Source organism: Scyliorhinus torazame, chromosome 11 (genome assembly GCF_047496885.1).
Source record: "Scyliorhinus torazame isolate Kashiwa2021f chromosome 11, sScyTor2.1, whole genome shotgun sequence".
Lineage (NCBI taxonomy): Eukaryota > Metazoa > Chordata > Chondrichthyes > Carcharhiniformes > Scyliorhinidae > Scyliorhinus > Scyliorhinus torazame.
Window position 1 is genome coordinate 15,501,720 of NC_092717.1, and position 14,405 is coordinate 15,516,124.

At 46.1% G+C, this 14,405-nt stretch overlaps 1 long non-coding RNA gene across 1 annotated transcript in view; it reads right to left on the minus strand.

Annotated features, from left to right (window-relative positions):
• Positions 1-14,405, minus strand: part of LOC140385978 (uncharacterized) — a 94,540-nt gene that overhangs the window by 46,533 nt on the left and 33,602 nt on the right. The gene's annotated exons all lie outside the window — the stretch shown is intronic.

A 14,405-nucleotide genomic window follows, 5' to 3' on the forward strand; every position in this document is an offset into this window, starting at 1 on the left:
AACCCCCCCCCCCCCCCCCCGCTGATGATTAATTCTCCGCGAAGAAGTCGATGAATGGTTGCCACCTCCGAGCGAACCCTAGCAGTGACCCTCTCAAGGCGAACTTAATCTTCTCTAGTCCGAGAAAGCTTGCCATGTCAGTTAGCCAGGTCTCCGACTTCAGGGGCTTTGAATCCCTCCATGCTAGCAGTATCTGTCTCCGGGCTACCAGGGAAGCAAAGGCCAGAACATCTGCCTCTTTCTCCCCCTAGATTCCCGGGTCTTCCGACATCCCAAAAATAGCCACGTCTGGACTCATTGCCACCTTTGTTTTCAATACTCTGGTCATGATGTCCGCAAACCCCTGCCAATATCCCCTAAGTTTTGGACACGCCCAGAACATATGGACATGGTTCGCTGGTCCCCCCGCACATTTTAGAGAATATTAGAATTTTACTTTGAAGGACCAGGCGACAATCCAGCTTGGCGGGTGCTGGGGTGAGGTGTGGGATAGAATACGGGTGGCCGCGTTCTGTTTGAGCTGAGGTTTATGGATATTCAAACATTAGAGTCAGGTGGTGACAAGGGTGTGGGTGAGGGTTACTGCAGCTGGTGAGTTGAGGTAAGTGATGTTATGGATGTGGCAGCAGGTCATTTATGATGGGGATGATTAGAAAGTTGGAGGTTCGACTCAGGATTAATAATAATAATAATCGCTTATTGTCACAAGTAGGCTTCAAGTTACTGTAAAAAGCCCCAAGTCGACACATTCCGGCACCTGGTCGGGGAGGCCGGTACGGGTTTGAATGGAGTGCTGGGTTTGCGGACAACCCGAAACAGTGGCCTGGGAAAAGGATGGAATTGATAGCATGTTTACGGACTTTGGACGGAATCAGCAGAAGTAAATGAATTCAGTCTTCCCAGCGTTTAACTGGAGGGTTAGTAGAGATGTTCTGGCTACAATCCGATAAAGATGGAACTAAGTGAGGCAACCCCATTCAGCTGGACCATGGAGGAGAACCATCAGAGAATGGTGCGGTCAACCACATTAAACAATGCCAAATGGTCCTATTTGGTAACAGATTACTGCAATATCCGTTACATTTGCCACCTTGATATTGTCCTGCTTAGGGCAAAAATTTGTTGTTTAGGGTCAGGGTTGCATATAAAAATGTTTCTGCTCATAAATAGAGTGCACACTCAGAGAATTATATATTTATACGCTGTTTTGCCTTAATTTTTACTCGGTTTTCTGATTCGGAAAGGAACATATCCAGATATGGTTATATTTTGTAGCAAATATACAATCGCAATAATTTGTATTTATCCAGAGCCTTTAAGGTAATGGAACATGCCAAAGGCACTTTGGATGTAGTTCATGTAATCTGAACAGTTTAATTATCTGCTCCTACTATATGTTGCACTGTCTAAATTCAGCATTCAAAAGAAAGGATTTTAATTTGCTTCTCGCTGTCTCTTTTTAGGCCTTGCACAATTTATTATGTCATGCTTACGGTCCTGTTGTGTCTGGTAAGCAAGGAAAAAAGTATTTCATCCTTTCCTTCACTTCCTATTAAGGAACGTTCGCCCTTTTATATTCCTGAAGTTTTTGTCTGCGTGCTTTAAATCTGCAGAATATGTATAAAAATTACTTGTAATCTATAACGATTTAAATTAAATGAAAGCTTGGCATCGACTCCATTTACAAACAGTTTCAGTGACTATGGTCTACAAAATAGCGACTTTGAATTCAAGGCTGTAGAAACACCTTGAATGCAGAGTTGCTCTAAAAAAAGCATACTGCCAACATGGCTTGCTGCAAAAGCTAAGAGCTATACGCTAGCTACGTCCAGTACTGTGAGCCAGAAAACCCACTGTGGTTTCATAGAAACTGACTTGGACCACATTTAGAAACAACTTTGTCTTTCCACGAGATTAATTACATGCAATAGGCAGCAACGGAGTGGGCCATTCAGCCCAACTTGTCAATGCTTTCTTTGATACTTCGCGTGGTTCTCCGCCCGTTCCATCTACCCTGTCCCAGCCTTTCAGCACAGTTATGATGCATGTACAGCTCTGTGCCTCAATTGTTGACATCTTTTATGGGTCATTGGTTAACTATTTGAGTGATGCTGTTAAGTTACATCCTCTGGAAAGCTTACGCACTTTTTGCTCCACTCTCCTGCAGCAGATGAATGAAAATGAAAATGAAAACCGCTTATTGTCACAAGTAGGCTTCAAATGAAGTTACTGTGAAAAGCCCCTAGTCGCCACATTCTGGCGCCTGTTCGGGGAGGCTGTTACGGGAATTGAACCATGCTGCTGGCCTGCCTTGGTCTGCTTTCAAAGCCAGCGATTTAGCCCTATGCTAAACAGCCCCTATGATGCGCCAATACACAATGGGTAAATGCCCCATCCCATGTTCCATTGCGCCATTAAGCCCAGGAAAGATTTGATCCTTGGGTCTGTGCTCAAAACCTGAGATACTACAACTGACTTTGGTGAGGGAAGCCAACAGCCTAGATTTACCTCTGTGTCTCAAGCAAATGAAGATTAATCGCCCTGACACAGCTGAGAATTACATAGGGACAAATATCATTTTTTGAATTCACTTTTGAGATGTGAGCCTCGTTGACTTCGCCAGCATCTATTGCCCATCCCATCACATGTAGGTCAGACCAAGTGATGATGGTAGATTTCCTTTGCTAAAGTAGATTAGTGAACCAGGTGAGCCTTTATTACGATCAACCATGGTTTCATGATCATTAAACCTTTAATTCCAAGAGCGGGATTCTCCGACCTCCCGCCGGGTCGGAGAATCCCCGGGGGGGGGCGGCAGGAATCTCACCCCGACACCAGCTGCCGAATTATCCGGCGCCGTTTTTTGGGCGGGGTGGGATTCCTGCCACACCTGTCGGGAGCCGTTGACAACGCCCCCCCCCCCCCAGCGATTCTCCGGGCCCCGATGGGCCGAGTGGCTGTCCATTTTTGGCCAGTCCCGCCGCCGTGAATCACTCAACTCACGCACCGGAGGGACCAGGTAGGTGAGTATGTGTGGGCGGTCCTCGGGAGGGGGGTGGGGGGGGCATGGGGGGATCCGACCCCGGGGTGGCCCCCACGGTGGCCTGGCCTGCGATCGGGGCCCACTGATCTGCAGGCGGGCATGTTCCGTGGGGGCACTTCTTTCTTCCGTGCCGGCCCTGTAGGGCTCTCCCATGGCCGCCGTGGAGAAGGGAATCCCCCATGCATGCGGCAAAATACACCGGCCAGTCTGCGCATGCGCGGAATCACACCGGCCGTTCCGCACATGCCCGTGATCACGCCGGCCCTTTGGCACATGAGCAAACTCACACCGTCCCTTCAGCACCGGCTGGAGCGCCGCCATCCCCTCCGGCGTCCACCTAGCCCCCGAAAATGCTGAGAATTCCGCACTTTCGGGGGCTGTTGACGCCGGAGTGGTTGACGCCGGTTTTCCCGCCAGCATGGGGACTTAGTCCCCAGAAGGGAGAACCCCGGACCAGATATTTATTGAATTCAAATGTCACCATCTGCCCTGGTGGGATTCGAACCTGGGTCCCCGCAGCATTGCCCTGGGTTGATGAATTACTAGCCCAGTGACAATACCACTACGTCTCCCCGGAACTTTTTCTTTCCATTTTCTTGCAACACCTTCTTTTCCTAGATCACAAATATTGGCAAAGGGAGAAAAGGCAGTCAAATTAATCCTATAGGCTGTGACAATGTTCCTTTTCCGTGTTCTTGAATGGGCCAATGGCGTGAACCATAGGAGGGAGGACATATGATACAGCCTCCAGGAATACACCCACCCAAGTGTTGCCAACGCTAAGCATCAGGGAAGCAGCAGTGGAAGCCCGTCAGACAGTCATTCACCACAATTAATTCCTCGGCCACTGTGGTGCATGGCAGAGTGAGAGGTTACTGGGGAAAAGGCTGACGTCTTATAAGGAGGCCTTCACTCATTACAAAGAATTAGTAATGCCTTCAACACTCATCTATCTGTTTCTACCTGCTAGATCTTTGGGGGTGGCAGGTGAATATTATTTAAAGCAATTACTGCGAGCCATGGGACCTGATATTGAGCTGCAGAGACCAAGGAGATGCCAAGTCCAATCTGTCACCTGGCCAGATGATTCATTTTCCTGGTCAGGGACATACAGCAAACAGCCTCAGAGTGCTGAGATGAAAGAATGCGGTTTTCACTGCCGGTGGAAAGCGGTCATCCGCGAATTTTGGGTGACAAAATGATCCACCGCATTTATACAGCCTCTTGACCTGCTGACCTGGCCTCACAGAGGAAGCACGGCCACTTGAGCAAGATAGTAGAGGACTGCCACATTTGCAAGTGCCAGGAGACACCAAGATTGAACACTTCCCAGACAGCATGGGAGGAAATTTGGTTGAAAGGTAAACTGAGATAAAAATCAAATAGAAACATTTCTGGGTCAACCTATGGCTTACACTGTCAATCTGCTCGCACACGTGGTTTGTTATTCGATTTTTTTTCCCACCATTTTTTTATTTTATAAATTTAGAGTACCCAATTCATTTTTTCCAATTAAGGGTCAATTTAGCGTGGCCAATCCACCTAGCCAGCACATCTTTGGGTTGTGGGGGCGAAACCCACGCAAACACGGGGAGAATGTGCAAACTCCACACGGGCAGTGACCCAAATCCGGGATCGAACCTGGGACCTCGGAGCTGTGAGGCAGCAGTGCTAACCCACTGCACCACCGTGCTGCCCTACCACCATTTTTGTTTCATTAGAAGATAAACTTATCCAAACCTCTTGAACTGTTTCATAACGAAGGCAGTGCAGCCTGAGCTGGTCGGTTGATGGTCAGATTTTACATGGCTTAAATTTGTATTATGCTCCATTTCAATGCAGTAATGGGAAAACAAGAGTGATTTATCTTTAAAACTCACCCAAAAATAGCTTAATTGTATTTGACTGGTTTGGCTTCACTGGGTTATTAGTGACAAACAGGGACCTATTTGTTCAGTTTTCTCTCCCTCAGACCTGAAGTGTGAGTCTGACGCAAAATCTCATCAGACATATCACCACAGCTCCTCGCATTCTTTAGGAGCGATTTAGAAGTTGCGCGAGCGGTCTGCGGGACCGTCGGCGAGGGCAGAAAATCCGGAGAGAATCGGGAAATGCAATTCTCTCCAGAGAAATCGGGTTTCCTCATTTTTCATCCCTCTCGTCGGTGACGTCACGCCCGGAAAGGGAAGATGGCCGTAAGCGAAGAGCTTGCTGCCGATACTTCGAAGTTCGGAGGGTGGGACAGCCCCTAACGATGCCGCGGGGGTGCAGGGAGCACCAGCGATATCTCTCTGGGGGTAAGGTGGGGGGGGGGGGGGGGGGTAGTTGATCTTCAGTTCTGATGGTGGAGCCGACCGTACCTCCTCTATCAGGCCCCGGCCCACCAGAGCCACAGCGCAAATCGCCCCCCACCCCCGATTTTCTTTTGACTGAGTGCCAGAAGATCTGGTCCGAAAACCTGGCTCTTCTGGAGAGAAATACACCAAATTTCAGTCAGAATCTGACACTTTGCCATTTTGGGGGGGAAATTCTGCTCCTGCAATCAAAACTGGTCGGTGCAGCTGGAGAACTTCACATCGATCTTCAGTCTCAGTCTGGCACTTTGAAGAAATATGGTTAAATTCTGACCTATTATACTTTTTTTCAAATGCAAGTTTGTATATCAGCTATAGGGCTCACGAGGTTTACCGTCCTCGTCACGCCCTGCGAGGTCTAACGAGATCTCGCTCGGCGTCGCCATCTGGACCCCACCCATTGAGGGCGTGATCCAGATTTGCATGTTCAAGTTAGTCACTAGTTAGGGGACAGTTTAGCACTGGTTTCCACAAATATGGATCGACATAGTGGCACTTGGGGATCTCCCTGACAACCTAGAGCCCCTGGACAGTCGCGCTCTAGGCAGGGTGGCACCCTGGCACCCCTGATGCCACCCGGGCACTGTGGCACTGCCAGTCTGCCACTGTAGCAGTGCCACCTTGGCAATTCCAGGGTACCGGGTGGCACTGGCAGGGGCACTGCCAGGCTGGCAGTACCCAGTTGCCATCTTTCCCGTGCTGGTGATTGGGCCAGTGGTGCCCTGCCCTTATGAGGTGGGGTGCGGGAGGACTCGACGATCTCCTAGCTGGGGAGTAGAGGGGGGGGGGGGGGGTTCTAGGGACTGGGCATCATTTAAAAATGGCGCCCTGATGCCTTTCTGTACTGGCAAGCGGAGCTCGCTACTGCAAGATTTGAACCAGCGGAGCATTCCTCGCTGAGGGCCAGAAATGAAGCAGCATCCCGTTTAGCAGCGGGGCCGTTCTCCCCGCTAAAGGTGCCCAAAAAGGGACTTTGTTTTATTTTCCATTAAATCGCGCCCAAATTCTCACAACTTGCTGAATGCTGGAAGTTGGCAAAACCGTGATATTTTAAAGAATAGCAATCGATATTCCACAAAAAAAACAAAATAATAGCAACATTATTTAGCGTCATTTGTAACGTTTTGGTCATTTAGAACAGCAATTGACGGTAAAAAGCATGTTACAACTTTAGCAAAAACGGAGATCGGTATTCAACTGTGAAAATGTGAAAGGTGAATTGTACATACCAGGTGATTTCAACAAGCTAATGGTGTTATTTATGTAACAGTTTTCCATGGATAGATAGATTTATGAAATCCAGTTGTTCTCAAAAATAAATTTCATATTCTGCTTCTTTATGAGCAAGATTCAATTTTGTTCACATCTGCCTGTTGGACAGTTGATTGCATTTGTTTTGCATTTCATGCTTTATGTTGTAATAGCATTTAGATAAAACTCATCTGCCACCCTCCCAGGTTTAGTGTTTTTGTTTTATTTGTAAATTTAAGTATTAAGTGTAGCGGATTACCTTGAGTGAAATGCATTGTTACAAGCTTTAACAAATATACACCTAGAAACATTCTCACTATTTAAGCAGTTTAATCTAATCCACTGTGTCAGAACAGACCATTTGCAATACTTTGAATAATTAGCTTTTAAGCTGTTAAAGACTTTGGTCTAATTATATGGTTCAAAGTGAAAAACAGAAGCAAAATATAGCAAGCAGCATATCTTACATTTTACTGAGAACCAACATTTCTCACTACAGTGACTTACAAAGATTATTTTCAGTTTTTGATTCTCACATCAGGTTCCCTTCTTTTCACCCCCCCCCCCCCCCCCCGACTTTTTTTTCTACTTTCTTCCCTTGCCTATTTTTTTTTTTCAATCTTTCTCTTCCAGCATTTTCTATTGCTATTCACCCTATTTCCTGCTTGAAGTAATCCTGACATACTGGACATCATCTGAAACTACAAACGACAGGATGCAATAAGCTAGAGAATAGCAGTAATCTGAGGAAAGTTCTTCATTCACTCTTCCTACTAACTCTCTGTCTTCTTATCCTACATAGAAAATAAAAAAATCAATACTGCCGCACAAGCCTTGATAAAAGTGGTGGACAAGTAGAGAAGGCATGCTGGATATAGTAAATTAAAGTGATCAAAATTTTCCAGTTGACTCAGCCTACAGCCTACATAAACTAACAACCCTGTCTCCCGACTGCCTGTCATGCTGGAAGCTTTTTATTTTAAAAAATCTATGTCTGAATCCTTCATTCTGATTTCATGATGTCTAAGGATAAAGCAATAAATAAATAGGCATCAGCAAACACACGTTATTTTTGAAAAAAAAATTAGCCAGGACTTTTATTTAAATACGGCAGAGTTGAGAAGACACCTTACTGACTTTATTTTATTTTTTGGTGGGGGTTATGGGGTGCATGAAGAACAAAATATCCCCTGGAAAATAGGGCAAAAACAAATTTTCTGGTGGATTATTTTTCGAAGGCCGGAACGGCGAACTTGCCTCGAGTTTATTGAGCTAATTATTTGATGGTCACTGACCATTTGATTGCCTGTCCGCAACCTAGGACTTTGTCGCTCACAAAATGTAGTTTGCGATGGCCGAAGACTTTTTGCCTTTTAGCAAAGTTTTATTTTTATTAAAATATATATATAGTGTTAGATATGCTAAGGAGTTAACAAGAATTTTATTATGTTCCCATTCTTTGAAAGAAAGTATTGCAAACACATGTGTTTCTTAGTCTGTCATTCTCCAGACACCCACTTTTGAATGCCAGCCTTTTAAAACGTAAATTGTTTTTGCGTTATATTTATATTCTTTTATTTTTGCATTTTTAGCCAATAAAACTGAAAACTAACTCCGGATCCGCAGAAATGGCTTCTTGATGCTCTCTAATTATTGAATAATGACAAGTTGTCTTCAGATTTTCAGATGCTTATCAAATCCAAGTCGACGAGTTTTTATTTCAAAAGTTTTGACAGGACCAGTTCTCCAGCAGTTAAATTTTACGTTATCCTTACTGGCGTAAATGTCCCCAAATCCGAGGATTCACAGGCCGTCTAACCGGAGTAAAATCTCAGGTACAGCCTTACCTTGGGGAAAAAAAAAATCTCGGGATGGTTTACTGAAGGTCCTTGGCAAAAGTTCTGTTTGGCCACCTCAGGTTAGTTTTCTTTCTGTTGAGCTACAGGTCCACATGCATAAAAAAATTCGTAAAATAAATATATTTTTGTAAACAAAAATTATTAAAAATGTCCCCCCAAAAAATACTGTGAAGAAAATAAGAACTGATATTCTTTGCCGAAGGTTATTTTAAGACAACTATTGGTTGGTACCCCATAAATTTTATTTATCCCTTTATATATATTTTTAACTTTCGAAAATCTCGGTGGCTGTGTTTTTAAATTTGAAGCTCATCAGCATTCTATGGAGACAGAACCAATAATAAAAAACAAGGAATTGCAGGTATCATAATTTATGTCAAGACTGACCTATTGAGCTGTGGGCTGTGACTCAAGAAAACCGTGACACAAAAAAATCTTTATACGCCAGGAAGTGCAGAATTCTGCTGCTTCTTCGCAAAGAAAGACTTTTCTTTCCTTTTCATAAGACTTGTGAATATGTTTGATATGTATTTGCTTATGTCACCCAGAGCATCTAACCTGACGGATTCTGTAATACGATTTACGAAGAGCCGGCAAAAGCTACAGCATTTTGTTCCAAACAATTTGACCCCTTCCTTGTTATCCACTGCGATCTAAACTGCAAACTCTTTCTGCTCCTCCGTTCCTAGTTTTACATCTTAATTTTTTAGATGAATCGGTTCATAACCAACATTCCTTCACTCTCTCTTTTTTTATTTTGAAAGAAAGTCTTTTTCAGCCCGTGAAGCTGGAAATTTGCGATTTTTCTTGGGGCTGGGTAGATGTCAAATGCTCGAAACCAGATGGATTTAGGTGCCGAGAGTTTCCTGTGCAGGATTACTGGAGATGAATTCGCCCAGTATCCTAGGCAGACTGTGTTGTCTGAGGCGCGCACCAGCTCAATCTGTTTATACTCTTGCCTGATATTTTCAAAGGGGTTTTTAATCAGAGTGGCGGCTTATTGATCAATGACAGATACGGACAACAACTTTTGTATGCTGCTGCTGCCGGATTTTTTATCTGAGATAATATTTCTTTCTTAAAAGGCATCCTGTCTGCTATGTATTAATTAAAATCTAAATACTAAATATTGATTGATGCGTTATCAGGCCATAGCAGTTGGACTCTGTCACATTGATTTCTGTCGTGATTTATTATCATATTTAAGAAAAATCATTTTCTGTGATTATACAGGGGAAATAGACTTTAGAGAGGGTGTAATTCTTTTGTATCACTTTTGTTGTGTGTAAGACGGGCCAATTTCTCAATTGCGACTGAGATCACTGATATCCCCCCACTATTTCTTCTCCTTTACTCAGAACAGCTAAGGCTTTAAGCTTGCACGGCCAAAGGATCATGGGCTTGTCATTAGGAATAATGGGTTTTAGGATTACTTGTTTAATCAGGACATGGATTAGCAGATGGTATGACACCGACATCTTAAAAAAAGATTCTCTGTAGTTATTAGCAAAATATTGGTTTAAATAATGTCATAAAGCTGAAGGAATTGTGCAATTTCTTCCGGATGCTTAGCTGCGTGTACCTTCCATTATGACTACATCGTATTCATGTTCAGACAGCTCAGGCCATACGTTGCAGCTTGGTTGAATGCAGTTTTCTTTTATTGTTATCGACACGGTGGCACATTGGTCAGCGCCGCTGCCTCACAGCGCCAGGGACCCGGGTTCAATTCCCAAGGGTCACTGTCTGTGCGGAGTCTGCACGTTCTCCCCGTGTGTGCGCGGGCTTCCTCCGGGTGCTGCGGTTTCCACCCACAGTCCAAAGATGTGTAGGTTAGGTGGATTGGCCATGATAAATTGCCCCTTAGTGTCCCAAAAAAAAGATGTGTAAGTTAGGTCAAGTGGTTATTGGAATAGGGCAGGGGACTAAGCTTGGGTGGAATTCCATTTCAGAAAGTCAGTGCAGACATGATGGGCTGAATGGTGTCCTTCTGCACTGTAGGGATTCTATGATTCCATGAACAGTTTTATGAGTAATAAAATGAGAAAGAAAGAATGACAAAGATTTCAGTTTGGTTGGCAACTTAGCTCCTGCATTGAAGAGCTACCTTGGGACTAATGAAGTGACACTGAGAGTATTTTTTTAAACTGCCCAAAATCCTTTGGTAAGGCTGCAATGGGTTTTCCAGGATGATTCAGTCAGTGATAGCTCACACAAGGCAGCAAAGTGCCAGATTTGGAACTATGATTTGGGCTGACGCGGAGCAAGGCCGTGCGGAGTGAGATGTTAAGCAGAACCTTCCGTTCCCAGGCAATGTCTCACCCGCTGCCTGAAAAAACTTCTGCCCATCAGGCAGTTAGGTGGGCATTCCTACAGGCTGAGGACCCCGGAAGGTGACTTCCAGCCCACCACGGTCAATCAGAGGCCCTCGACTCTTGCACTCGACAGTGCCACGGAGGAGCCCGTGGCAGCTGGTGGAACTACATACCCCAGATTCCCAGGATTGCAGAGCAACCCAGGAAAGAAGGGAATTGCTGTTGTAGGGGTTGTCTCATCGGATGAGGTTGCAGGGAGAGGGCAGGCATGGGGGTCAGCAGCCACTCACCTGTCTTATATCTATGCCCTCAATCATGCACAGATTAATGCAGATTGAGTGACAACCCTCTCCCTCTAGATTTACCAGTCATGCACACCACATGTGGACCGACCTGCCTGGAGCTGGGAAGGTTTTGGAAGAGGTGGGCAAAAGCCCTTCAGTGGTTGTTAATTGGCCACTTCAGGGGCTCAAGTCCAGGCAGGCGGGAAGGCCGACCATAGGCCTTCCCGCCCAGAACTCACTTCCAGTGGAGGCGGGACAACCCCCCAAAATCTCAGGTCCTCTCACCTCCGTCCACATCTCCTGAAGGAGAGGAAGAGCCTAACCTGGAGACCCCATACCTGGAGACCTTATACTTGGAGCCCCTATACCTGGAGCCCCTATACCTGGAGCCCTATACCTGGAGACCCTATACCTGGAGACCCTATACCTGGAGACCCTATACCTGGAGACCCTATACCTGGAGCCCCTATGCCTGGAGCCCCTATATCTGGAGCCCCTAAACCTGGAGAGCCTATACCTGGAGCCCCTATACCTGGAGACCCTATACCTGGAGACCCTATACCTGTAGCTCCTACACCTGGAGACCCCATATCTGGAGCCCCTATACCTGGAGCCCCTATACCTGGAGACCCTATACCTAGAGCCCCTATAACTGGAGACCCTATACCTGGAGACCCTATATCTGGAGCCCCTACACCTAGAGACCCTATACCTGGAGCCCCTATACCTGGAGACCCTATACCTGGAGACCCTATGCCTGGAGACCCTATACCTGGAGACTCTATACCTGGAGACCCTACACCTGGAGCCCCTATACGTGGAGACCCTATACCTGGAGACCCTATATCTGTAGACTCGATACCTGGAGACCATATATCTGGAGACCCTATACCTGAGCCCCTACATCTGGAGACCCTATACCTGGAGCTCCTATACCTGGAGACCCTATATCTGGAGACTCTATACCTGGAGACCATATACCTGGAGACCCTATACCTGGAGCCTCTATACCTGGAGCCCCTATACCTGGAGCCCCTACATCTGGAGACCCTATAACTGGAGCCCCTATACCTGGAGACCCTATACCTGGAGCCCCTATACCTGGAGCCCCTATACCCGGAGACCCTATACCTGGAGACCCTATACCTGGAGCCCCTATACCTGGAGCCCCTACACCTGGAGACCTCATATCTGGAGACCCTATACTTGGAGATCCTATACCTGGAGTCCCTATACCGGGAGACTCTATACCTGGAGGCCCTATACCTGGAGCCCCTATACCTGGAGACCCTATGCCTGGAGCCCCTATACCTGGAGACCCTATACCTGGAGACCCTATGCCTGGAGCCCCTATACCTGGAGACCCTATACCTGGAGACCCTATTTCTGGAGACCCTATACCTGGAGTCCCTACAACTGGCGACCCTATACCTGGATCCCCTATACCTATAGCCCATATAACTGGAGCCCCTATACCTGGAGATCCTATACCTGGAGTCCCCATATCTGGAGACAGAACTCTTGTGTTCACGAGGGCAACTCCTTCCGGAGAGTGAACTTCTGAAACTATTTGGTGAGAGCAGCTGGGGTTGGGCTGTTAAAAATCAACTTGTGCGCTGCTGCCCATCTTCACTTACTCTTCCAATCAACTGACAGCTTCAACCGCCTATGATTGGCAGGAATCCTTCCTTTATTTTGGGATCTGTTGGCATAATTGGATCCCAGCTGCAATTTTGACTGTGACCTAAGTGGGGAAGCCACCATTACTGTGTCAGACGAGGATTGTAGAAGGGAGCATTTGAGATATGTTTGTACCATGAGGGACAAAAACAACCAGATGGGTCTTTTGGCCGCACATAAAAATGTAATCCTACTCTGCTCCGGCTCTCCCGCACCCAAATACCAATTCCAACCCCCCACCCCCATAACCAGTGACCTGGCTTTCCCTGTCCCAACCTGGCATCCAGAACAGCCAACAATCATCACAATTCTTTTTTTACTCAATCATGGGATTTGGATGCCACTGGTGAAGTCCACGCTCATCGCTCTTTTCCTAAGGAGAAGGTGGTGGTGAGCCGCCTTCTTGAACCGCTGCAGCAGATGTGGTGTAGGTACACCTACAGTGCTGTTAGGGAGGGAACTCCAGATTTTTGACCCAGCGACAGAGAAGGAACGGCCGATATATTTCCTAGTCGGGATGGTGAGTGGCTTGGAGGGGAATTTGCAGACGGTGAAGTTCCCGTGCACCTGCTGGCTTTGTCCTTCTAGGTGGGTAGAGGCGACGGGTTTGGCAAGTGCAGAGGAGCTGCTCCACCTGAGGACAGCCGATTCCTATCCCCCCTTTCAACCGTTCTGGGTTGAGAGCTTTCAAATGAGGCCTGAAGGGATCACTCCATCGGCAAATAATCTTTCAAATATTCCCTGTCAATGGCCAAAAGTGAAGAAGGCCACTTGGCTCAGCGCGTGACGTCTGGAGGTACATACCACAGGATGGATGTTGTTCAGGGAGTGGTGATAAATAAACAATAGAACAAGATTAACTGGAGGAGCACAGCACTGAGAACCTGGGTTCGATCCCGGCCTGTGGAGTTTGCACATTCTCCCCGTGTCTGCGTGGGTCTCACCCCCACTATGTGCAGGCTCGGTGGATTGGCCACGCTAAATTGCCCCTTCATTGGAAAAAATTAATTGGATACTCTAAATTTTAAAAAGATCAATAGGAGGATGAAAAACCTGCAAATTATAAAAATATGGCACATATAAGTGAGATAACAGATCATTTTGAAAGGGCAACGGTGACTAATTAAGAAAGTACATTATTGTCACCATGAAGCCTAAGTTGCTGAAACTGAAATAATTTTGCTTTGTGTGTCCTCTCTGTACATTTCTGAGGAAAAAACACTTCTGCAGCCCAGCCTGGACCAAGTATCAGCATCACATTGATAGTAAAGGTCCCCTGGCACCCACGTTCTGACAAACAATGTCACTCACAGTGGTTAGTATCTCTCCAAGGTCAGCTCAGACAAGGAATCCTAATGAGATTAAACCTCATTGCTGAGGTTTTAGTCTATTTTACTCATTGTCCTGGAGTGGAGAAATGGTATTATTAGTGTGACAAATCTTCCCAGCCGAATCTCTGGGCTTAATCTACAACCAGCTGACATTTCACCACTCGATTCCTTTATATTTGTGTGTAAAATTTAAAATTTACCTGGAAAAAACGCATTCATTTTAGGCAAGTTTTTGTTCATTGCAAACAGAAAAACAGAATTTGTCTGTTGCATTTATGCTGTCGATTG